This window comes from Bos taurus, chromosome 11 (assembly GCF_002263795.3).
Source record: "Bos taurus isolate L1 Dominette 01449 registration number 42190680 breed Hereford chromosome 11, ARS-UCD2.0, whole genome shotgun sequence".
Lineage (NCBI taxonomy): Eukaryota > Metazoa > Chordata > Mammalia > Artiodactyla > Bovidae > Bos > Bos taurus.
The window spans coordinates 18883134-18906066 of NC_037338.1; the positions used below are offsets into that span (position 1 = coordinate 18883134).

At 41.5% G+C, this 22933-nt stretch overlaps 1 protein-coding gene across 3 annotated transcripts in view; it reads left to right on the forward strand.

The window, feature by feature from the left end:
• CRIM1 (cysteine rich transmembrane BMP regulator 1) overlaps positions 1 to 22933 on the forward strand; it is a 209347-nt gene that overhangs the window by 69815 nt on the left and 116599 nt on the right. The window lies entirely within an intron of this gene.

Sequence of the window (22933 nt, forward strand, 5' to 3'; positions counted from 1 at the left end):
TTGGCAGGATTCAGAAAACCGAGGCATGGTTGTCTTGATTGAAAGTTTTATTAGTTTTATTTCTTACGGGTGTTGGTCCTGAGGTCTTCGTGAATTTGTGACTTGGGTCACAAGTTGACCCTCTTGGAGCCTTCCTTGCATTTATCTGTTAAAGCAAGATGGTGATCCTGGACTGTGTCCTAGGCCACCGCTGTTTAAAGTTGGATACAAACCCAAGCTCTAGCCTTTCCACCTCATCTCTCATCCTCACTTCTGTTCCCTTTCCTGCTATAATTATTAACCTGATTTTATCCTGTGATAAATATAAGTGGATGTTCCTGATTCAACACTCGCATATTTAAAGAAATTTTCTAACAGTTTAGCAAAGTGGCTTGAAGTGTTTAAGCAGAAATTATCCTAAAGTTGAAAACAAAAGTTCCAGGCATACAAATACCTCTTTATTATTTGGGCGACATCATGATTTTGTGGAGAGAGGACTTAATTGACTCCTTGCAGTATTAAAATATATGCATACTTTAGTTAGATTCACTAGTAGCCTTGTCCTTTTTATTTACATCGAGCACTTGTTTGGAAAGTTGAGACTGCGTCAGGACACACACATGGTTCAGTAAAAATCGCAGTTTCTTGAAGTACTTAGGTTGGTGTTAGAGTCCCCTGTTTGCATTATCAACAAGAGTATATTTTATTGCCACTTGAAATGGACTTGTTGGTATCCCAGACTAGGTAGTTTTGATGTTGGCAACTTGTTAAAGCTGTACCCAGGGCACTGACATTCCGTGTTCTCTGTAATGTGCCAGGTTCTTTGCTTACCTTATTTTTCACGTGGAAGAGATTGAATGCACTGATTTTAAGATAGAGGTCTCTGGCCAGTGGAGCTGTTAGCTTTTTCAGTATTTCTTTTCTTACTCCTGAAGCTTAGGTTAGAATCTGAGCATAAGGTTTCATTTTATTTTCTCTGGAGCCAATTATTATTTAAAGATGAGAAATGCATGAGTAAATAAATCAGAGAAGGACTGCTGGAAACATTCCGACGTGGGTGCTCTGCACAGCACGTTTAAAATACCTGCCTTGTAGTCGTATACAGTGGTTGTATCTGGTGGTGAGATTAAGAAATGACGACAGCCCATAAAGAAATTCATACCAAATTGATAGCATTAAGGCCCAATGAGGTGATTGTTTTCTTTGTTCTACTGACCCTGCAACTTTAAAATCCTGTTCCGTTCTCTGCTCATTTTCAGTGTTCATCACTTACTTTTGACTCTTATTTCCTGTCTTATTGTTTCCTGTCTTTGTATTTGTTTGAGGCCTTAATTCACACATACTTAATTCTCTCTCCAACTTCCTGCCCTCTTTCTCCTTATATCTTGTCTTTCAGATCTTCCATGGTTAAAATGTTTTCTTACCTATTTGTTTAAGAATAAGCCTCTTATATCTGAGAATGGGACTGTGATGTAATAATAACTAACATTTCTGGCATACTTACCATGTACTGGCTGTCATGTGTGGCTTATTTATTTAATATGTACAAGAACCCCATGAAATAAGTTAAAGAGGTGAAGTAAGGTGCCCATGGTCACACAGCCTACCCAGTGTCATCATTCTGGATCCCATGTTCTTAATTAGTTGTTACTTTGTCACAAATGTTAAGTCTGTCGAGATTTAGCAATCACCAGTACTCTTGCCTGGAAAATCCCATGGATGGAGAAGTCAGGTGGGCTGCAGTCCATGGGGTCGCTAAGAGTCGGATACGACTGAGCGACTTCCCTTTCACATTTCACTTTCATGCATTGGAGAAGGAAATGGCAACCCACTCCAGTGTTCTTGCCTGGAGAATCCCAGGGACGGCAGAGCCTGGTGGGCTGCTGTCTCTGGGGTCGCACAGAGTTGGACACGACTGAAGCGACTTAGCAGCAACAGCAGCAGTGAGATTCAGCGATCACCACTGATGTCACTGTACGGTTCTAAACACACAGACACTAAACTGTAACAAAGACCCCCCCTCCTCTCACAGGACTGGATCCTAAGTGTCATTCGAGAGGCAAGTGTGGCTACTTCACTTGTAAGGTGAATACAGAGATGTTTTCCAAAGCAGTTTTTATGTAAGCTTAAATGTATGGCTTTTATCCAGTTGTGGTTTGTTTCCCAATTAAATTTAAAACATTTTGGAGAAATTACACATTTAAGTAATGCTGTGAAGAAGCATTTGAACTTCCCTGATGGCTCAGACAGTAAAGCGTCTGCCTACAATGCGGGAGACCCAGGTTCTATCCCTGGGTCGGGAAGATTCTCTGGAGAAAGCAATGGCAACCCACTCCAGTACTCTTGCCAGGAGAATCCCATGGATGGAGGAGCCTGGTAGGCTATAGTCCATGGGGTCGCAAAGAGTCGGACATGACTGAGCGACTTCACAAAGCTATAATCAATATGTTTAAATGCTTATTCTGCTAAATACTGTTTAAACGTAACCTTCATAAAGCTAACAACATATTTCTTGATGGCATTTTTTTCAAAAAACATTTTTATTAGGTTTTTTTGGTCTTAGAATGATTAGATATGAAACTAGTTGGTTGTTGTTTTTTTTTTTTTTTTTCATTTAAACCCCATTCTCTTCTGCTTTCAGTCAGAAAACTGAAGGGAAGATAAACATTTCAATCAGGGTGCAAAAGTATTGCCTTAGCTTATTCAGGGAGAGAATTTCCTACTGGCCAAAAGAGTAGAATAAAATGTAGTAAGATATACCTCATATTAAGCTTCTTCAGTTCAATTCAGTCACTCAGTCGTGTCCAGCTCTTTGCGACCCCATAAATTGCAGCACTCCAGGCTTCCCTGTCCATCACCAACTCCCGGAGTTCACTCAAACTCATGCCCATCGAGTTGGTGATGCCATCCAGCCATCTCATCCTCTGTCATCCCCTTCTCCTCCTGCCCCCAATCCCTCCCAGCATCAGAGTCTTTTCCAATGAGTCAACTCTTTGCATGAGGTGGCCAAAGTACTGGAGTTTCAGCTTTAGCATCATTCCTTCCAAAGAAATCCCAGGGCTGATCTCCTTCAGAATGGACTGGTTGGATCTCCTTGCAGTCCAAGGGACTCTCGAGAGTCTTCCCCAACACCACAGTTCAAAAGCATCAATTCTTCGGCACTCAGCTTTCTTCACAGTCCAACTCTCACATCCATACATGACCACAGGAAAAACCATAGCCTTGACTAGACGGACCTTTGTTGGCAAAGTGATGTCTCTGCTTTTGAATATGCTATCTAGGTTGGTTATAACTTTCCTTTGGTGGGGACTATTTGAATCAAATTCCAAACATGCTTTAAAATCTAGAAGATGTTCACAGTCAGTACTTTAGAAGCCGTTGTGAGGCTTCCTTTGCACAAGGGTGATGTCTTCTTCTCTCCTTTCTCTCTTCCTTTTCTCCCTTCTGTCTTTTTTGTTTTGTTTTATTTTTAGTTGCTTTCAGCATTTGTAGCTTTTTTCTTTTGAATGTCTTTGGTAGTGCAACTTTCATCCTTTGTAAGTTGGATTTTTATTTGGGGAGATAATCAAAAGGCGTATGGAGTCATACCTGATTAATAAAATAGGTGAGCACTTTGGGGAATTCTATTTTTGTTAAAATATAAGGTAGAACTATTAGACACCGAAGCTGATCTTGTTGTAATAAATCTCATGAACTGCCTTTAAAGAAAATGTCAAAAGGAACTCTACAGAAAGGTGTTGAGAAATGGCAGAATTGGAATAACTATATAATTTCATAAAGGTGACTTTGCAGAATAACATGATTTGAATGTGTAAGTCCTATTATTTTGTTTCTTGGGGGCTTTATCCCTTTTTTTGTTATATCCTATACATTAAATATTATATCTTTTAATTCAAAAAGAATGTTAATTAGTATATTACTGTATATGTGTGGATATACTTGCACCAGATGGCAGAGGTTTCAGCAGATAGAACTAATAGAATATGATACGGCAAACCTTTTTTCCCCTGTGTAATTGAATGGTTGTATCATTTGAAAATCTGATTATCCCCAAAACATTGTTTCTGAGAATCTGAAAAGCTTGGCTCTCAGTAACTGCCAGGGCTTATTTTATACAACTTATTTTACCACTAATTCATCCTCCAGCTCACCCTTAATATAAGTAGTTAACTTCCCCATCTGGAAAGGGGTAAGCTTCTGCTCCTGTAGCTATTATTATGATACTAAAAGTGTGGCTTGTCAGTGATCATGATGTAATACTATAGTAAGTGAAGTGAAAGTCGCTCAGTCATGTCCGACTCTTTGTGACCCCATGGACTGTATAGTCCATGGAATTCTCCAGGCCAGAAGACTGGAGTGGGTAGCCTTTCCCTTCTCCAAGGGACAAATTTTAAATAATGTGGTACTTGTCAGCCTCTTGAATTAGATTATCTGCTGCCTCTCCTGTCTCCTCCCCCCAGATTTAATGATGCCAGTTTCATCTTTGTCACGTACTCATTGCAGCTCCCCAAATGCTCCACTTAATCCCTCCAAAATGGTTGTTCTCACTGGGATCTGTCTGTCTTGTTACTGCTGAGTCAGTGCTGGTTCTGGGGCTAAAGTTTGTTCTCCTGATTCTTGTCCATTGTCTCCTCTTGTCATATTTTCTCAGCTGCCTTAAATATGTCAGACCCAAGGACTAGTTACAAAAATACCACAATGTGTTATCCAGACTAGGCCTTTTTTTCTTTCAAATGAGCTTTCAAGCGCATCAATAGTATGTGTAATAGAAACAATATTTAGAGTCCTTGGGTGAGAAAGGAATTACTTCCATGCTAGAGTGTTTTACAACTCTGACCGTGGAATCTCTTTGTATAGTTCAGAGATTTTTGAGTACTTTAGAATTCAGTTCAATGCGCTATAGCCTTCTAAAACTTATGAATAAATTTAGGTGTTTGTTTTTAGAACTGATTTTGAGAATTTTTTGGTATTTCTCAGAGTAACTAGTGTCATATTAGGGGGCCCCTAAGCTAAATTCTCCCAAGACTCGCTGAATTGCATGTCTGTGTGAGGCTTTTGTTAGAGCATGTTTTTAACACTTTAAAATAATTATCAGGCTGGATCTGGAGACCTTTGAAAAGTCCTTAAAGTTAATTACATCTTGAGAGACAGCCTCTGTTCAGTCACTTAATTAAGTACTGTATCAATTTTACAGGATTCCTTTGTTAACAAAAATCAATGTGCCTGAAGTACAGTATTCTGGTAATGTGTAGTTCATTGTATGCAGACATTTCTAAAGGAAGATAATAGTAATAACCACACAGTTATTAAAGAGACCAGGCCTTTTGCTATTGTATAGCTAAAATCGGAAAGCTTATGGTTTGGGTTCGGCCACCAACTGTTGTGCTAAATTATTTGAGTCCTTTGCCCCTGTATCATTTGATGCTTTGACTTTACATTGTTGATTTGGTTCCATGTCTTCTAAAAAGATCCCAGAACCTTTTGTGCCTATTTTAAGGCCAGCAGTTAATGATAATCGGAGCTAACAAGTGGGTGCTTATAATACTTAGGTGCCAGGTATTAGCGTAAGGTCTTGACATATGTTCCTTAAACCTCTCAACAAACCAGTGAGGTAGAAACTTTTATTATCCTCATCTTACAGATGAGGAAACCAAAGCCATGAGAGGTTACCCAGGGTCATACACTAGCAGTAAGGAGTGGAATTCCGTAAGTGTAGGTAGGTAGGCAGTAGATAGACAGCTGCAAGAAGGAAAGGCCCTAGAAGTACAGGGCACGTTGATGAGTGAGAAGAGTTAGTTGGCTACCTGCGGTGGTCTCAGCATGATTTTAGGCAGTAGGAAAACGAAGAAGTACAAGACTCAAGTCCAGCCCTCATGGAAATCACAGTTGGTCATAGAATGCCAAGATTTAAGTAATTAATAATGCAATGTGAAAATTTTGTACACCTATACAGAGTCTGTGAAAATAGAGGAAGGAATCAGACTTGTGGGGGAAACAGAGGTGAAGGGCTGTTTCACAGAGGAGGTGACTTTTGCTTGAAAATGACCGGATGCTCTGGGAGAACAAGGACTGTGTATTTTCACGATATAACTCTGAATCCCTAGCAAAGTACGCAGGATGTAATGAGTGCTCAGTGAGCGTTGGATGGACAGATGGTGGCATCTGGCTAGCTGTGAGCCTGGGGAGGGGACATTGGAGGGTCTGGCTGTCCCAGGTGAGAAAACAGGGCAGGTAAGGGCCCTGGTATTTGACAGGGGGGCTGTGTGTGTGTCACTGGGAAGTAAGCGGATGGAGTGTGGCTGGCAGCTACATCAACGCCACTGTCTTTTCTCCGCGACCACGTCCCTCTCTGGCCAGCAGTGGTCCCTGTGCCCCATGCCCCCCACACACCCGCATTTCATCCTATCTGTATTTCAGGGCCTTGATTAAAAAGTGACACTTCCTCCAGGAAGCTTTCTCCACAACTCTCAGGAGCAGTAGCTCTCCCATGTCTTAAATCACAGCCCATTTTGTCTGCAGGACTCATGCACACTTTATAATGTATTGCCTTGGGTCATCTCTTTAACTACAGTTTAACTAGTTTTGTGTTGCTTTTTAAACTTCTCCTGTATTGTTCTCTGCTTCTTGGAGTGAAAAGAACCTTGGAAATATCTGTTAACCTTCCCACTGATAGAGGAGGAACTGGGAAGCTCAGAGAGACGCAAAAAGTTATATGAGATCCTATAAGCAGTCAGTGACTGGCTCACGTCTGTGGCCAGAGCCAGATCTGTGCTTGTTTTCTCCCACACCCCGTTGTGAATTTCTGGAGATGAGGAACCGTGTATCACACTGACTGGGGGTCACATAGTTGCTCTAGAAGCTTTTGTAAGTGAAAGAGTGAGTATCACTTTGACACTCTTGCTGATGTGAGGATGGTATGGTTCTCAGCTTAAAAATATGGCATCTATCTAGTACATTAAACGTATAGAGAATAGGCCTTAACTGTAAGCTATGTTCATTCAGAATTAGTTTGAGAAGAGCAGCTGCTGGGCGGGATTTTTGTTGTTGTTAATTTCACCAGGATACTCTTAAACGTGGCTGTTTGATTCATCACTTAAAACTCACTTGAGTGGCTCAGCCAGCTTTCTTTATTTCTGTTAGTTTAAACTTAGTTATGTTTCAGTTGTGACTGTAAGTTAGTCTAAGTTATTTTCCAGTACTAAAAAAGCAATTTTCTTAATAATATTTGCTTCCTATCGACATAATTAAGGAGGCAAATTAGACCTCACAGTGCCCTTGAAATTGCTAAATGAGTAATTCTTCTGTGACTGGAAAGGAGGCTTACTGGTGACAAATTCTATTGTCCCCAACATTAGAGGTTCAGATGAGGAGCAGCCTTCTGAATGCGTTCTTAAGTGGGTGTTGGGGAGGGGGAAGCTAGGTACAAGGTTATTGCTAAATAGAAACAACCACGACTTATGCAGGATTCATTACACAGAAAGCGACACAGCAGATTCATTGACTTAACATTCACGAATTCAGTTATCCATGAAACAATGACCCAGAAGGTCCGAGACATACAGTCATTTGTAGTTTGAGTCAGGTGTGCTTGAAATACCTATGCAAGGGCAGGTCATTTAGCTGGCGACAAGCTGGCAGTCCAGTTGGTTTTAGCTCATTGTCACGTACGTAGGAAGTCTTGAACTGGTCAAAATTTTTTTTTCTTTATAAAAGAAAGCCAGTTGGTAGGGCTCATGTTAAAGACTGAAGAGTGGTAAAGAGGTCCTAGAAGTCAGTTTTTTTAACCAGAAAACAAACAGAAATCTGGGACAAATTTATTAGCTGGTGTGCTGTGGTTGGCAGTAGATTGAATCTCTGAAATGTATGATTCAAAAATAAGAGCAATTTCTAGGTATATCTTAGGGATTACACTGGCCAATGTGTAAGATGGCACTTTCTGGGACACCTGTAATCTGTGGCATCCATCGTGCACCCATTAGTGTTTATAAAGACCTTGGGGATTCTCTTGTGGAATTCTGACTGTAATATATTTCCACCTAATTTTTTTTTTATGGAGGCCGAGTAGTGATATGGTGACCGAATAAGCTTTTTAAATTACACCATTAATCTTGTAGGTCAGCTGAGATGTCTTTAATCTCTTGTTGTTGAAACCTTTAAGATCAGGTAAAATTCCTAGTATATATTATTAGCCACTTGTATTAAACACCTGGCTCTATTTTCCAAAAAGAATATCTGGCTGATCCGATTCTGCCAGCCTCCTAGGACGAAACCCTCCTGCAGAGGGAGAGCAGTGAAACAGTGAGTCTCCAAGTAGAACTGGCGATTGGGACAGTATCCTCCCTAAATCCTGGAGGTCTGAGATTGCGCATTAGATCAGGGAGAAAGGGGGCATCTTACTCTGTTGTTAAAAAGTGCTTAGAACAGAAATTCACGTACAGCAAGCCACCAGGCTCCCAGTGTCTCTATAACCTGTGGGATTACCTTCGCCCCCTGCCCCACCTTGTTCATATCTAGTTTCCTTCCAAGGCAAGTTTTTTAACTCCCAGTTATAACATGGACAAAGGATAGTATTGGCGTAAATAAACCCTGAATTTTAAAGAGTGGCTTTCCTGGGGATGAGGACAGCTGTGATTTTTAAACAGGAAACTAGTAAGGAAAAGAAGAGAAAAAGGCAGGGAATAGGGCAGCTGGCTCTCTTCTCATTGCTGGATGAGGAACCCACAGTGCTCTGACACTGGGCAGGCAGAAGCATACCCTCAGTATCAAGACTGAGTCTCTGTACATTGTGGGTTATGCGTATCTGTAGGGTTGCACCAGGAGCAGATGTACAGATAAGTCTGTGCATGCATGCGTGCTTAGTCACTCAGTTGTGTCCAACTCTTTGCAACCCTGTGGGCTATAGCCCACCAGGCTTCTCTGACCATGGGGCTTCTCCAGGCAAGAAGACTGGAGTGGGTTGCCATGCCCTCCTCCAGGGGATCTTCCCAACCCAGGGATCGAACCCAAGTCTCCCGCATTGCAAGCGGATTCTTTACCGTCTGAGCCACCAGGGAAGCCCATTCTACCACAGAACCAAGGGGCAGAACTAGAGCAGAGAGTGGTCTCTAGCTTCCACATGAAGCTTTCTACCATCTTCAATGCTGAAAGACCCTGTCTGGTATGACCAGCTCCTCTGGTCTTAGTTTCCACTTTTTTCCTGGCTGGACCTCATATTCTGAATGGGCTGGGGAAATTGCCAGAGCTCTAAATTTCCTGGGGATTGAATTGTTATAGAGAAGTCCCTATGGTTTGAAGGCACTAGAGTGTTCTTCTTGGAAGTCGTCTCCCTTCATGGCCCAGTCCCAGGGCCTTTGGTGTGCACATTCCCCTGTAGTCCCCCTTGGCAGGCTTGCCATCCCTCCCATTCCCAGCATATCTGTTCTCTGTGTCTGAGGGGGAGGCTCTGCGTGTGTGGGTGTGTAGCCCATCAGCACCTGGGTGGTGGATAGCACCCCAGGCACCCTGTGACCAGAGGTTGCTCTTCTGACCTTTCTTAGCCATTCTGCTTACAAAGGTTATTTTTGGTTTGCTTTGCTTTGTATATTTAGCTGATGTCATGATAAAGTTTTATGATCAGATATTTATTAAGCTAGACTCTAAGCAGTTTTTACTGTTAAGGAAGAGATGACTATCAGACTTCAGACTGAAAGATGAGAAAGTTAGGATGATGAGGGTGTGTCTTGATGGAACCACTGTGGGATTCCCCAGGAGACCTGGCTTTTGGCCATTCTAGGTCCAGTGATCTGGGCAAGTCACTTGGCTTCTCTAGGCCACTGTCTTCTCTACTTAGATATAAGAATTTCTGATGAAGAAAACTTTTTTTCTTCAACAAGTAAGTCCTATGGATAGAATCATTCCCACGTTTTTATGTAAGAACAAGTACATTCCTCTATTCTTTTGCAATTAAACCTTCAAATCTCCAGTCCATCATTTTTTTTTTTTTTAATATACTTTAGTTAGAAAAGATCTGGAGAAGGCAATGGCACCCCACTCCAGTACTCTTGCCTGGAAAATCCCATGGACGGAGGAGCCTGGTGGGCTGCAGTCCATGGGGTCTCGAGGAGTTGGATGCGACTGAGTGACGTCACTTTGACTTTTCACTTTCCTGCATTGGAGAAGGAAATGGCAACCCACTCCAGTGTTCTTGCCTGGAGAATCCCAGGGACGGCGGAGCCTGGTGGGCTGCTGTCTATGGGGTCGCACAGAGTCGGACATGACTGAAGCAACTTAGCAGGTTGATTTGTCAAAAATTGTGAGTTACAGAACATTTCAAAAAAGCTCAGGCTTTCTGCTTGAAGTTTATATGTGTGAAAAATCTAGGCTTACTGATAGCTAAGGGTTTATTAAAATATATAACTGATTACCATGTCTCATTCATGGTACTTGATTATTAAATATCTGTGGAGTTGCTGAATGAATAAGCATCCTGCAGGTACTTTTAACATCTAGGTGTAGATCTTTGGTATGAAGCACATGTATTGCTTATTTGAATGTTTCCCAGGTGATTTTTCAGAATGCTTTTTGTACTTTGATTCCTCAAAGGGTAAGCAAGATACTTCCCTTATTTATAGAGTTGACTTTCCTAGGAAACTTGCTGTCAGAGTTTCTCGTCCTCATACCCACGTGTCCAGTCCCCTGTTCTCCCATAGATAAATGTTTTTAACTAGAGAGATGGCCAACCGGAATAAAGATGACATCTCCAGACTCCCTTGCAGGTCGGCATGGCTGTGCGACTCAGTCCTGGCTATGTAAAGAGAGAAGCAGCAATAGTGTAACTTTTCACATTACACCCTTGAGAGCTGTGCCTGGTTTCCACTTTTCTCCCTTCCCACTGGTTAGAAGACTCTATGAACACGGGCTAACACAGCAGGGTTTGTTTTTTGTTTTTCCCCACCGTTAAAATTTTTTTTTTTCTTTTCTGACCACATAGCCTGTGGGATCCTAGTTCCCAGATCAGGAGTTGAACCCCATGCAATGGAAGCACAGTCTCAACCATTGGACTGCCAGAGCAGTCCCCTAACACAGCAGGTTTTGAAGAGCCAAAAAATAAAGGAACTTAGGTCCCAAGCAACTTCATGGAGCCCATAATACATGTGAAGTTAAATTTCATGGCACTCTTATTCCAAATTGCCACAAATTCCCAATTAGTAGGGTATGCATTTGTGAGAATTGCTTCATCGTAAACCACTGTGTGCCCTTTAATTTGTTCTGCTTAGACTTATTAATGGAATCATTATGTCCTTTGTTGTATTTGAAAATATTTGGAAATAAGCTATGTCCCTGGAGTGGGGAAGCAGCTCCAGCACTAAGCATGGTGTTCATTGGCAGCAACACAACCCGCTCTGGCCTGAGATGGTAGCTCCATGCGAGTTGCTATTTAATATGAAACTTGGTGAGATTGGCTAGGACCTCTGTTGTTCAGTTTCATCAATTTCATCCAGCATGCCTTACTGTCCTTTTGTACCTAAAGCAGGCTCTACCACATGCCTTTAGAGACAGAAACCAAGGTAGAGAGACAGCTTTGCCTAGGGGCAGGAGAGAGGCAGGCTGAGCTTTGTTGCTGTTTAGCTGCTGAGTCCTGTCCAACTCTTTTGCAACCCCATGGACTGTAGCCCGCCAGGCTCCTCTGTCCATGGGATTTCCCAGGCAGGAATACTGGAGTGGGTTGCCGTGCCCTTCTCTAGGGGATCTTCCTGACCCAAGGATCAAACCCGAGTCTTCTGATTGGCAGTCGATTTCTTTACCAGTGAGCCACCTGGGAAACTTGGCTGAGTTTACAAGAGGGGAACAGATATGGTCCACAGCAGTGGTTCTCGAAGCTTGGTACTCAGACAGCAGCATCAGTAACTTGTCAGAAATGCATATTCTCAGGCCCGAACCCAGCAGAACTTAGCCAACAGCTCTGGAGGTGAGGCTCAGAGCCTGTGTTTCTGAAGCCTTCCACTATGTTTAAATGAGACTCTAATGAGTGTGGGAGAGCTGAGTGTTGGTAACAATGGCTGTATCCTGATGAGAGTTACTGTCCAGAAAAACCGCAAGTGGGGAATGAGGTGAGGAAACATCCTCTTCAGAGAGAGGAAGAAAAATAAGCTGGGATTCATGTGCTGCTCCTAAAGGGGGTCTAAATACTGTGCCTCCTGAATGGGGCCACCTGCTTCCACATCTGTCCGCAGCCACTTGTGCAGGCGTGCCTGTGTATCGCCCAGTGTACAGACTTTGCTCCTTTCCATTGCTGGTACTTTTAAAGTGGCAAAAAGTGCAATAGCCCCTTGCTGACTGCACATGAAGAGGGAAAGCTCTTCAGCCACTTACCTCTCAGCCTGCAGGCTGAGTCCCACGTTAGTCTGGAAGAGGGTTTTGAGCCAGGAGCCAAGCCCTTTCATGGCTATGAAGAAAAAAAAGTGGAATTTCCATGTAAGGGCTACCAAGAATATAAGTGCCTATTTAATAAATTATTTTTTGAGATGCCTTTTCCATTTTGGTAGTTGAAGTTTGAAAAATGTTTGGAGTACTATAATTATCATTTCTGGGAAAAAATACACATTGCAGTATTTTTGTTTTTGCTGCAGGTCAAGTTGTAGTTCAGGATGGAAAGTAAACACATCCCTTTGCTCAGCTGCAGCTCACATATTTGTAGTCTCCGGGTGCCGTCGCAGTGGACGAGGGTTTACACCGTGGGTACACAAAGGATACAAAGACGGCATAGAAACGGGGGGCCCTTGCAGGGGCTCAGCCCGGCGCATGTCTGATCAGAAAGTTGGAGCTGGAGCCAAAGGAACGGTCAGAGAGGTGGAGAAGTCTTCACAGAAAGTCGTGGGAAGGGAGTGAGGCTGCTGTGAGAGGTGCTGACCATCAGAGGTGGTCTGCAGTGAAGAGGTGGTCTCTCCCACTGGGAGAGCCTTCCTTCAAGGCACGGGGTAAATGTCAGGAGGCCTTTGCATGGGGGAGTCACTTGTTACCACATATGCTGTCTTGTCAGTCAGGTCGCTGTGGAAGCAGGGCCCATCCACACATGCAGAATGCAGAAATAGCTGGGGAAGACTCTCCAGGGAAAGCTCCATGAATAAGCCAGCTGCCTGTCTTCTCTCCAGAGTGAGGAACTAGTCTTTATAAGTAACCTTTACAAAAAAAGGAATGAATAAAGTAGTCGAAGCTGACAGAGAAACAGCACTTGAACACAACTTTTAGCACAGTAAGATGACGGTGTGTGTTGGGCATGCTAAGGTATGTATGTGTGTGGGGGGTGATACATAGCATATTTATGTGTGTAATGGTCATCTTAACCTTTGTCTTTCCTGAGCTTCCCTAGTGGCTCAGATGGTAAAGAATCTACCCGTAGTGCAGGAGACCTGAGTTCAGTCCCTGGGTCAGAAAGATCCCTGGAGAAGGGAATGGCAACCCACTCCAGGATCCTTGCCTGGAGAATTCCATGGGTAGAGAAACCTGGTGAGCTACTGTCCATGGGGTCACAAAGAGTTGGAAACAACCGAGTGACTAACACTTACCTTTGTCAATAAGAGCAAACATTTAATGATCTTATCTGTGTTCATTATGCCCAGGCATCATATTGGGCGTTAGGTTGAAAACAAACTGAGACAGAAAGTGAGCTAATCAGAGAGCCTACTAGTGTTTTGTGTGTGTGTGTGTTTATACACATACATATGCATACATATAAAATATATGAAATATTCTTTTATATTTATATAATATTTTATATTTGAAAGAATGTGTGCATTCTTTTAGTCTCTAAGAAGACTTGTAAAGTTCTTTTTTCTTATTATTTTGTATTTTGTATTGTATTATATTGTATTTTGTATTGTCAATTGGAACAATTGACAGTGTTGTGGTAGCTTCAGGGGACAGCAAAGGGACTCAGCCATACATACACCTGTATCTGTTCTCCCCCAGACTCCCCTCCCATCCAGGTTGCCACATAACATTGAGCAGAATTCCCTGTGCCATCTTAGACAGTTTCACAAGAGTCCTTGTGGAACAGGTATTTTTATGCCCTGTTCAATACACAGGTGTACTGAGTATTCTAACTCAAAGCCCAGACTTCTTCTAATAATCAGTGATGGGGATGATAAGAACTATTAGTTGGGCAAGTAGATGTGCCCACTTGTAATATTTATCTCCTTGACACTTACAACAACCCTGAGGAAATTATGACCCAGAGAGATCACACAGCTAGTTGTAGAAGAGTCAAGATTTGAACATAGTTCTTTCTGGCTCTCAAACATTAGTGGTAAACCCATAGCTTAACTGACTCCCATGTAAAGAAGATTAAAAAGTAACTACTGTTAAATGACAAGTAAGTGGTACAGACAAGTAGTTTATCTTCAGTAAAACAGAAATAAGAAAAGTAGGAAGAGGAAGGAAAAAATAAATGGCCAAAATATGTTTTCAAAACTGTTTCTATAGTTTTAGGCACATGTGTTTTTTTTTTCTCCCCAGAATGTGCAAACCCTCATGAGAACTACCAGTTGAACAGTCAGAGAGCTTGCTGTTCTTATTTGCCTGCTCTTGTCAGCAGAGATAGAACAGCAGCAGTGTTCTGTAGACTCTGCTGTCTTTTATTCATCTGCCTTTTGTGGTTGATTTATCATTTTAACCACATAAATATAGTCACTTTGAGGAACCTCTGAAGATGTTAGGTTGGCACGTAATATTCTTTGGAGTCCTTCTAAAGATGTTTGAGATCCATATACCACCTCTGGGACTCAGGAAATTATTGACAATATTATTAACAGAGCCCTTGGTTTACAGTTCTTTGATTTTTAAAATCACATATGATCACATTTCCTACTATACTGCAAAAGCTCTACAGTGATAACAAATATTAGAGTTCTTAAAAAAAAAAAAGACTGGCTCTCCTTTAATCCCACAGTTAGTTTTTTGTTGGTCTTCCTTAAATAAGCAGAGGCCAAGAGCCCCTGGAACCTGATTGCAGAGGAAGGGCTTACAGGGCTTCTGATTGGAGTAGGTTCATTAGGCGCCCACAAAGGCCAGTGCCTCATTTTACAGATGGGACGCACCAGACAGATCCTTCATTTCACCTTTTAAACATCTGGCATTTTAGTCTGTTTTCTCAAATCCGTGTCACATTTACACAAAGCAACAACCAAGTTAGTAGCAGCATCCTTTTCCTCTGGAGGAAAATTTGAAGTATGGAAAGTGACCCACCCAAAAGTCTCAGAACCACTCAGCACAATAGAGGCTTTGTTTGTGTTTGATAATGGATGTTGCCTTCCATTTACGCCACCCTGGAGAGTTCTTCATTTCTAATGTTTATGCCTGTGTGACATTTTCAAGCTGTTATGAAGATTCCTCTTAAGATGTTGCTGAACTGACTGTACAAATTTAGTTCATTTAAGTCTTTCCTCATTAGTCATTTGTTTTATTCTCTGATAATTTTCATTCATTTTTTGTGGGCTCGTGTATATGGCAACAAGGAGACAAATATTCAGAGAAGGCTATATAGTTTATTAGGTAAAATTAATCTTTTTGAAACCAATCTTCAGTTCTTTTACATTTATCTAGGATCTCCTTAGGCGTTATTTTATTGCCAGAATTTTGAAAAAGTGAATTCATTGTTACATTTTGAAAACTTGTTACCGTATATGAATATATGAATGTAATTATTTGAATGGCAAATCCTTCTGGGAGTAAATTCAATATATGTTCCTGGTGTGAATTAACAGATGATGAAATAAAATGTCTCTGGACTCAACAACTCTAATAAACTTCCATAAACTATGATTTAAAACCCTGGCAGATGCATAGGGGGCCCATTTGGGGTCTCTCTCTCCTAGTCCCTGCTCCCTCTTCCCCAGCACCTACCACCTGAAACAGATCCTGGAAACCCCTCCAAGCTTTTTTCATTCCTCCCAGGAAGCTCTGACCTCTTTCAGGAGGATTCCAGAGAAATTGTTGATTCACGTTTCCTAGGATTGAAAGTGGCTTTGAATCTCCTGGGATAATAAGGGATGGGAGTGCTGTGTGTGTGCTAATAAAAAAAAAAGTGTTAGTCACTCAGTCGTGTCCGACTCTTTGCAACCCCATGGACTGTAGCCCACCAGGCTCCTCTGTCCATGGAACAGGGGATGGGAGTGGTGTGTGTGTGTGCTAGAACAGTGAATAAATCCTTACTGTACATTGGAGTCACCTGGGAGACTTTTTAAAATGACTGATACTGGGGTCCCACTTCTAGTTATTCTGACTTAATTGGTTTGGGATGTATTCTGAGCTTTTGAACCTTTTAAAGTTCCACAGGGGCTTCTGATGTTGAGAATCAGAATTCTAGCACTGCGGTTCTCAAAGGATAGCACGCATGAGAATCCCCTGGAGGTTTTGTTCAGACAGACTTCGTTCAGCAGAGGGTTTGTTCAGGCCCCACGCTCAAGATGTGGGCCTTAGAATTGCCTCTCCAGCAAGGTCCCAGGAAAAGCCAATGTGCTGGTCCATGGACCACTGTTAGAGAACCACCCATCTAGAGCACTTGATCGCATCTGGGCATCTTGCTCCAATGCAGATTCAGGCTCAGTAGGCCTGGCATCGGTGGCGCTTCTGAGCTCTTACAAGCTCCCAGCTGATACTGTTGCAGGTGCTGCAGGCCCAGCCAGGCTCTAATTGAAAGCATCGTTTACAACTCAGCTCAGTAATATCCTGCTTAGAAAAGATGTGTGGTCTGGAAGACTCCTGGAGGTACCAGGGGCTCAGCATACAGCCTGAACCACTCAGTGGCAGGCAGACATCTGGACGGCTTCGTGCTTCTTTGGCATTTGGCCAGCTGCCATTTGCCAGGATGTTTGAACATGCCTCTGGTGAAGCTTTGTTGTCAATAGAGAACTCCATTGTAAAGATTCTCATTTTGCTGAAAGAAGTAACCCCATGATTCTCAACCCTTATCACAGGATAGACTCACCCAGGGAGCTATTGAAACAAATAGAAATTCTCAGGTTCCTCCCCCAGAAATTCTGATATAATTGATTTGAGAAGGGCTCCAAGACAGTGGCATACTTAAAAGCTTTGTAAGTGAGCCTAATGCACAGCCAGGGTTGAGAACCACTGAGTTTAAGAATCACATGTTGTGGTCTTACAGATCATTTAATTATTGTTCTTTATATTGGGCTAATTTATATTCCACTCTGGTACAACTTTATTAGGTATTTGAAAACAATTTAATAAGGCATGCTTAACAAACCACCAAGGAAAGGCTCTGCGTGGGTTCCATCACTGTTAAATTCTGAAAGAAAATGCTGGGAAAGTACAGCTGGTGTTTCCGAACGAGCTGAAATATGAAATATTTCTGGGACTGTATCAACAAGCCTAATTTTTTCCCCTTGGGGTTATGATTGTGTGGAACAAGTCTTCACTGCAGAGCTTGCCAAAAAAGGTTATGATAAAATCATGGAATGTGAATGAAAAGAATTCACAGTGTAACTTTAAAGGAGTCGGTCTCTAGATTTAAAAGCATAGAATGACATGTCTCTTGCATTTGTAATAGAAGCTTTCAAAACAAAATAATGCTGGATGTAAGAAAGCCCCTCCTTTATGTCTGTACGGCCAAGGAGCAAATGAGATGGGGAGAATGGCCAACCAGAAAGTGATGAGGACACAGCCGAAGACCCTGAACCTCTTTACCTTTGCAAGTGACCTTCACATTCTACATGTGAGCAAAACTGTAGCCATTGACTAGACATGCACATATCAGGAAAGTTGAAGTTTCTCTTGCTTTCCGCATTGTGCACTAGTGTGAAGACTGTGCTTGGGAGGCTCTGCCACTTACTGTGTGACCTCCACCAAGTTTCTTAGTCTCTCTGTGCCTGTCTCCTCATCTGCCAAGTAGCGATGCTGAGGTTGTCTCCTTCACATGGGAGGGTGAAGGGCTGTGAGCACGAGGCAAGGCATCGTGCCTCCTCCCCCGGAGAAGGTGTCCAGTGGGCAGATGCTGCTTTCAGTGCTCTAGCCTGACAGTGAGAATTGAATCCTTAATAAGAACTGTCACTCTTCAAAATATTTTTCTTGTCTTTACTGGTATTTTCTACTTGTGAAGTGTACTAATTCAGATTTCTTCTTAACTATCATGAGATAAATATTTTCTACATGGAGAGTGAGCTTGTTCTTGCCTTGGAGCCTTTAGTCTTGCTGTTTCCTATATCTGGGACCTCCCCTCCTCGGCCCTACATTTGCCCACCTTCCGCCGCCTTTTATCCAGGTCTTTGTGCAGGTGCCATGTCCTGACCTCCCCTACCTGGCCAGTACTTTATACCCAGATGGCCAATTCTGCTTCCAAGAATTTGTTGCTGTCTGGCATGATGCTGTGTAGTTCTCTGTTTATTATGTAACTCCTCTGGAATGGTAAATCCAGGAAGGCAAGCAAGGACTTTGTTTTATTGCCTGCTCTAAGCCCTCTGCCTAGAACCCCTGGTGCATGGAAGTCACTCAGTAAATATGTGTTGAATGAATGGATTAAAAAAGGATTCATGGATTGCATCTCAACTGGTACAAAGATGTGTCTCCCAGGACCACCTGGTGGCCCCTGTGGTACCCTCCATCGATGCCATAGCTACTCTGGGACTTTGGATTATAAAGGAATGAGATTACCAGTGAGATGTGGGGAAAACAGTGATCCCAGACTCTTCCCTTCTTAATGCCATCTTCTACCTACTACATTATTTTAATCCAAATTTGGGGTCCCTTGAAATATCTCCATAGTTAGGAATGCCCGAGGATTGTCTCAGAATGATGACGGGTTCCCTGTGTGCATGTATGCTGTATATATATGAGAAGCAGGATAGACTTCAGCAAAGCAGAGTGCCCAGAAGCATCGGCTTTGCAGTTGCCAGTCTCAGTTTACTAGCCCATTTTACGTGGCCTAGGGCTTCCCTGGTAGCTCAGATGGTAAAGAATATGCCTACAATGCAGGAGACCGGGGTTCCATCCCTGGGTCAAGAAGATGCCCTGGGGAAGGAAATGGCAACCCACTCCAGTATTCTTATCTGAAGAATTCCATGGACAGAGGACCCTGGTGGGCTATAGCCCATGGGGTCGCAAAGAGTTGGACACGACTGAGCAACTTTCACTCACTCACGTGGCCTGTTTTCCATTAATAAGTGTACAGAGTATCTGCTGTTATTTTTAAGTGACCATTTTAAGAGATTTTGAAAAAGGAAGAAGGCTTCAGTGTCAGATGTGTGAGACTCTACAGAAATTAAATAGAATGAGGATCTGGCAGTAAAATTTTTCTATTTAGTCATTTTTCTTTTGGCTTTGGTTTAATTAAATCTGTGTTTAAAGCAAAAAAATAAAACCTTGAATGCATTTGCTACTTGTAGATCATGATTGTACTTTTCCTCCTGACATATGGACCTGGAGAAAGTTTACAAATAGCCAAGATGCAGGCACATGGGTTAAAGTGATGAGGATTGATAGAAACTTGCCATTATTACTGTAATGTCACTTTAATACTGGGTGACTCTCAGCACTTTGAGGACTCAGCTCTTAAAGGAAGATTATTAATATGATGTTAATGTGATGAAACCAGCTTATTTCCCTAATTATCTCTGTTGTAAGTGATACTGTCACTTTAGTTTTTCTGTATCTGGGGAAGTTTTTTTTCTTTCTTTTTTTTAAGATGCCAGTTGCAAAGTGTTGCCAGGGGAACCAGACTGAAAAGCTTGTTAATTAAGTTAAATATTATATGTTGATTAAGAGTTAAGAGAGGCTTCTGTTCAAATGGATAAAACTTAAAATTCAGAGGTAATGACATAGCCACCTTCTAAATGATAGAAAAATATATGGTGCGTCTATAGTTTAGAGATGGAGGAGAGACAAATGAATAAATGAAATCTACTGCAGGAATTATTTAGAAACAGGCTGAGAAAGAAGGTATTAGAAAGACAATTCCTGGTGCTGTGGTAACCATAGTTGGGTTTAAGTGACAGACGACTGGTTGGAGGAAGGGAAGGATGCTGGATGAGTAAGTGTTCTAGGTAATCTATTGAAAGGTGAATAGAAGGTAGAAGAAAAGAATAAAGCTAAGAACATTAATGATTACAAAATAAAAAAGTTGTATCTTAGAAATCTAAATTCCTTGAGAGCATCATCACTTTACAGTTTGCCAAGTCAGTATAACAGGCTTGAATCTTATGCCTGCTAGTCATGAAATTATCAACACAGCCTTGAAAAATAAAAAGTATTAGAAATACAAGGAGAAGTTGATGGTTCATAGTGGGAGATTTTTGTAGATACTTCTTGGAAATCAGGTAAAAAGTGTAAGATCTGGGTAAGCTGGGGGTCATAATTAAGCTTGATTTAATAGATTTGCAGGTTTGTATTCAATAAACAAAATATATGTCCTTTATGAATACTCATATATTTTAAAGTTGGCCATCAGCCATGTAAACATACCCCCCTGCCAAAAAAACAAAAATGGATAAACTTAAGAAATTAACAGAAGTAGAAGATTGTATAGCCTAAATTCTCTGACAATAGGGCAGTGAAACTATAAATTAAACTCATAAAGAAAGCCAAAGACAATCTACCCATGCTGAAATTTGGTAACACTGTTCTTAAATGTCTTTAGTTAAAGAGGAGATCAAATGGAATTAGAAATGACGAGTTACATTAAAGTACTACATATCAGACATTAAAACAAAAACAGCATCTGGCTAAAGTATTAAAATCATAATTAAAATTATTCACACTTCTGAGAAAATAAAAGAGAAAGTGAACTAAACATTAATCATTAAATTTATAGGAAAGCCAGTTAAACATTCTAAAAATCAAAGAAGGAATAGATTTGAAAACTTGAAAGAACCCTTGAACATATAAAGAGAGAAAGCTTGGTCCATAAAGCCTGAAGTGAATTTGAGAATCTAGGTGAATGAGAGATTTCTTAACTAGTATGTGTTAGTACAGATAATTCTAAAAGAGGTGGAACACCTGAATAATCTAGTAGCCAAAGAAGAAATCTGTTGTTTCCTTCTTTAAAAAAACAAACAAACAAAAAACTCCCGAGTTCAGGTAGTTTCATAAGTGAGTTGTATGAAAACATCAAAGAATAGATAAATCTTGGGTTACTCGAACTGCTTTATAGCCGAGAAAGAGGTAGAATGATAAACATTTCATTAAGAAAGTTCTAAAACTAAGACTGGATGAGGCCAGCATGTGTGCACACACACGCACAGAGAGCTCCGAGCTAGTATTACAAACTTATTAATCTAGAAATATCAAAATGTTGGGAAGTCAAATCCAGCTGGGTATTTAGAAAGAAGGTTTATCCTCAGACTGGTTTGAGATCTACTAATTGATCGTATTAGTAAGTTAAAGGGAAAGTCAATATGAATCTTGACAAAAGTTGAAAAAGCATTTAGTAAGATTTAATCCTTATTTTTAACATTCTTAAGTCATTTCAGACTGTGCTTCAGACAGTGTTAGTGGTGGCCTACCTTAATCCCACCTGTGTGACCAAGGCAGGTCTTAAGTAAATCTCTCAAGGCTTGAGCTGCAAAATATATACCAGTAGGTGACAATGTTGGAACTGTTAAAGAGCAGAATAAATAGGAAGATCTAATGTGTTGGGTTGTATTGAAGCATATGTTTGAGAAGTCTGATCATACGTAACAAATATTTTGCGTGATTAGAATGTAGTAGAATGTGATAGAGAATACGTCGATGACAGCACATTAACAAGAGTAGAAATTAAGTGCTAGTTGCAGTTAAAGTCATAGCCCTCTTATTAATTATGAGACCATGTGTTTGTATTTGCCAGATCATCCATCAGTGTACTTTACATGCTTCATCTCCCATACACCCTTCTCCTCCTCAGCTCTTTGATCTGTTCTGCCCACACTGATGGGGATCCAGGAACGGAATTCCTTTTAATTATGTTCTCTTCTCAAGGCAGTTGCTCAGGGTTGTGATGTGAAATCAGGTATATGCATCCTCTGTACATCCTGTTGCTGCCACACTGGCCTCTTGCTCTTCTTGGGACACGCAGAAGTGCCATAGCTGTGCCCTCTGCTGGGACATGCTTCTCCATGGCCCACCCCTCACTTCTGTAAACCTGTTCAAATCAGGTTTACAGAAATCAGCTTCCCAGTGATGCCTATTCCGACCAAATTGTAACTGGGCCCCCCGCCCCCGCCACTTCTTCCATGCACTCTGATTCCCCCTTGCTCTGCTCTGCTCACCCCCCACACACCTAGCACTTACCACCTGCTCCTCCTGTATAGTTTGCTTATTTATTGTACCGATTATTTTATACCACTCTCTCCTGCATTGTAAACTATACGAGGGCAGGGATCTGTGTTTGTTTTCCTTGTGGAAACAAGGCTGCTGGAACAGCAGGCACTCGAGAAATATCTTTGCATGAATTTACTAGAACTATGAATATGAAGATGCATGAATTTACTAGAACTATGCTCTTTTGATTAAATAAGAAATAGACAAGGGAGATGGACAGTAAAATGAAAGATACAGTGATCAAGGTTGAAAATGACCTGAGGGACACTTAGATTTTGTAAATAGACCTACTTTTGTAATGTAAAGAGCTAAGTGGACTAGAAGTGAGGAGGCCTGGATTCTTGCTATATTTTTACCACTAACCTTAGATAGATCACTTGAATGCTAGGGCTTTAGGTTCTTTATCTGCAGAACAGACTGAAATTTTTCATTTAGAAGGATAAACTGGGAGACCTCTTGCACCTTACCCAGCTTTGTGATTCTTTGCAGGTTTTGTTCTAGGGAAGACGGTTTATGAACGTACCCCAGTACCACATGGTGTGTTTTCCCCCAGCAAGTCCCAAACTCTTTTCCCCCAAAGGTCATGGGGCTGTGATGATGTGCTTTTGGTTTATTTCAGGGTTTTTCTCCAGGGCCTAACATTGCTGTAGGTTTCTTGAAAGCTTAA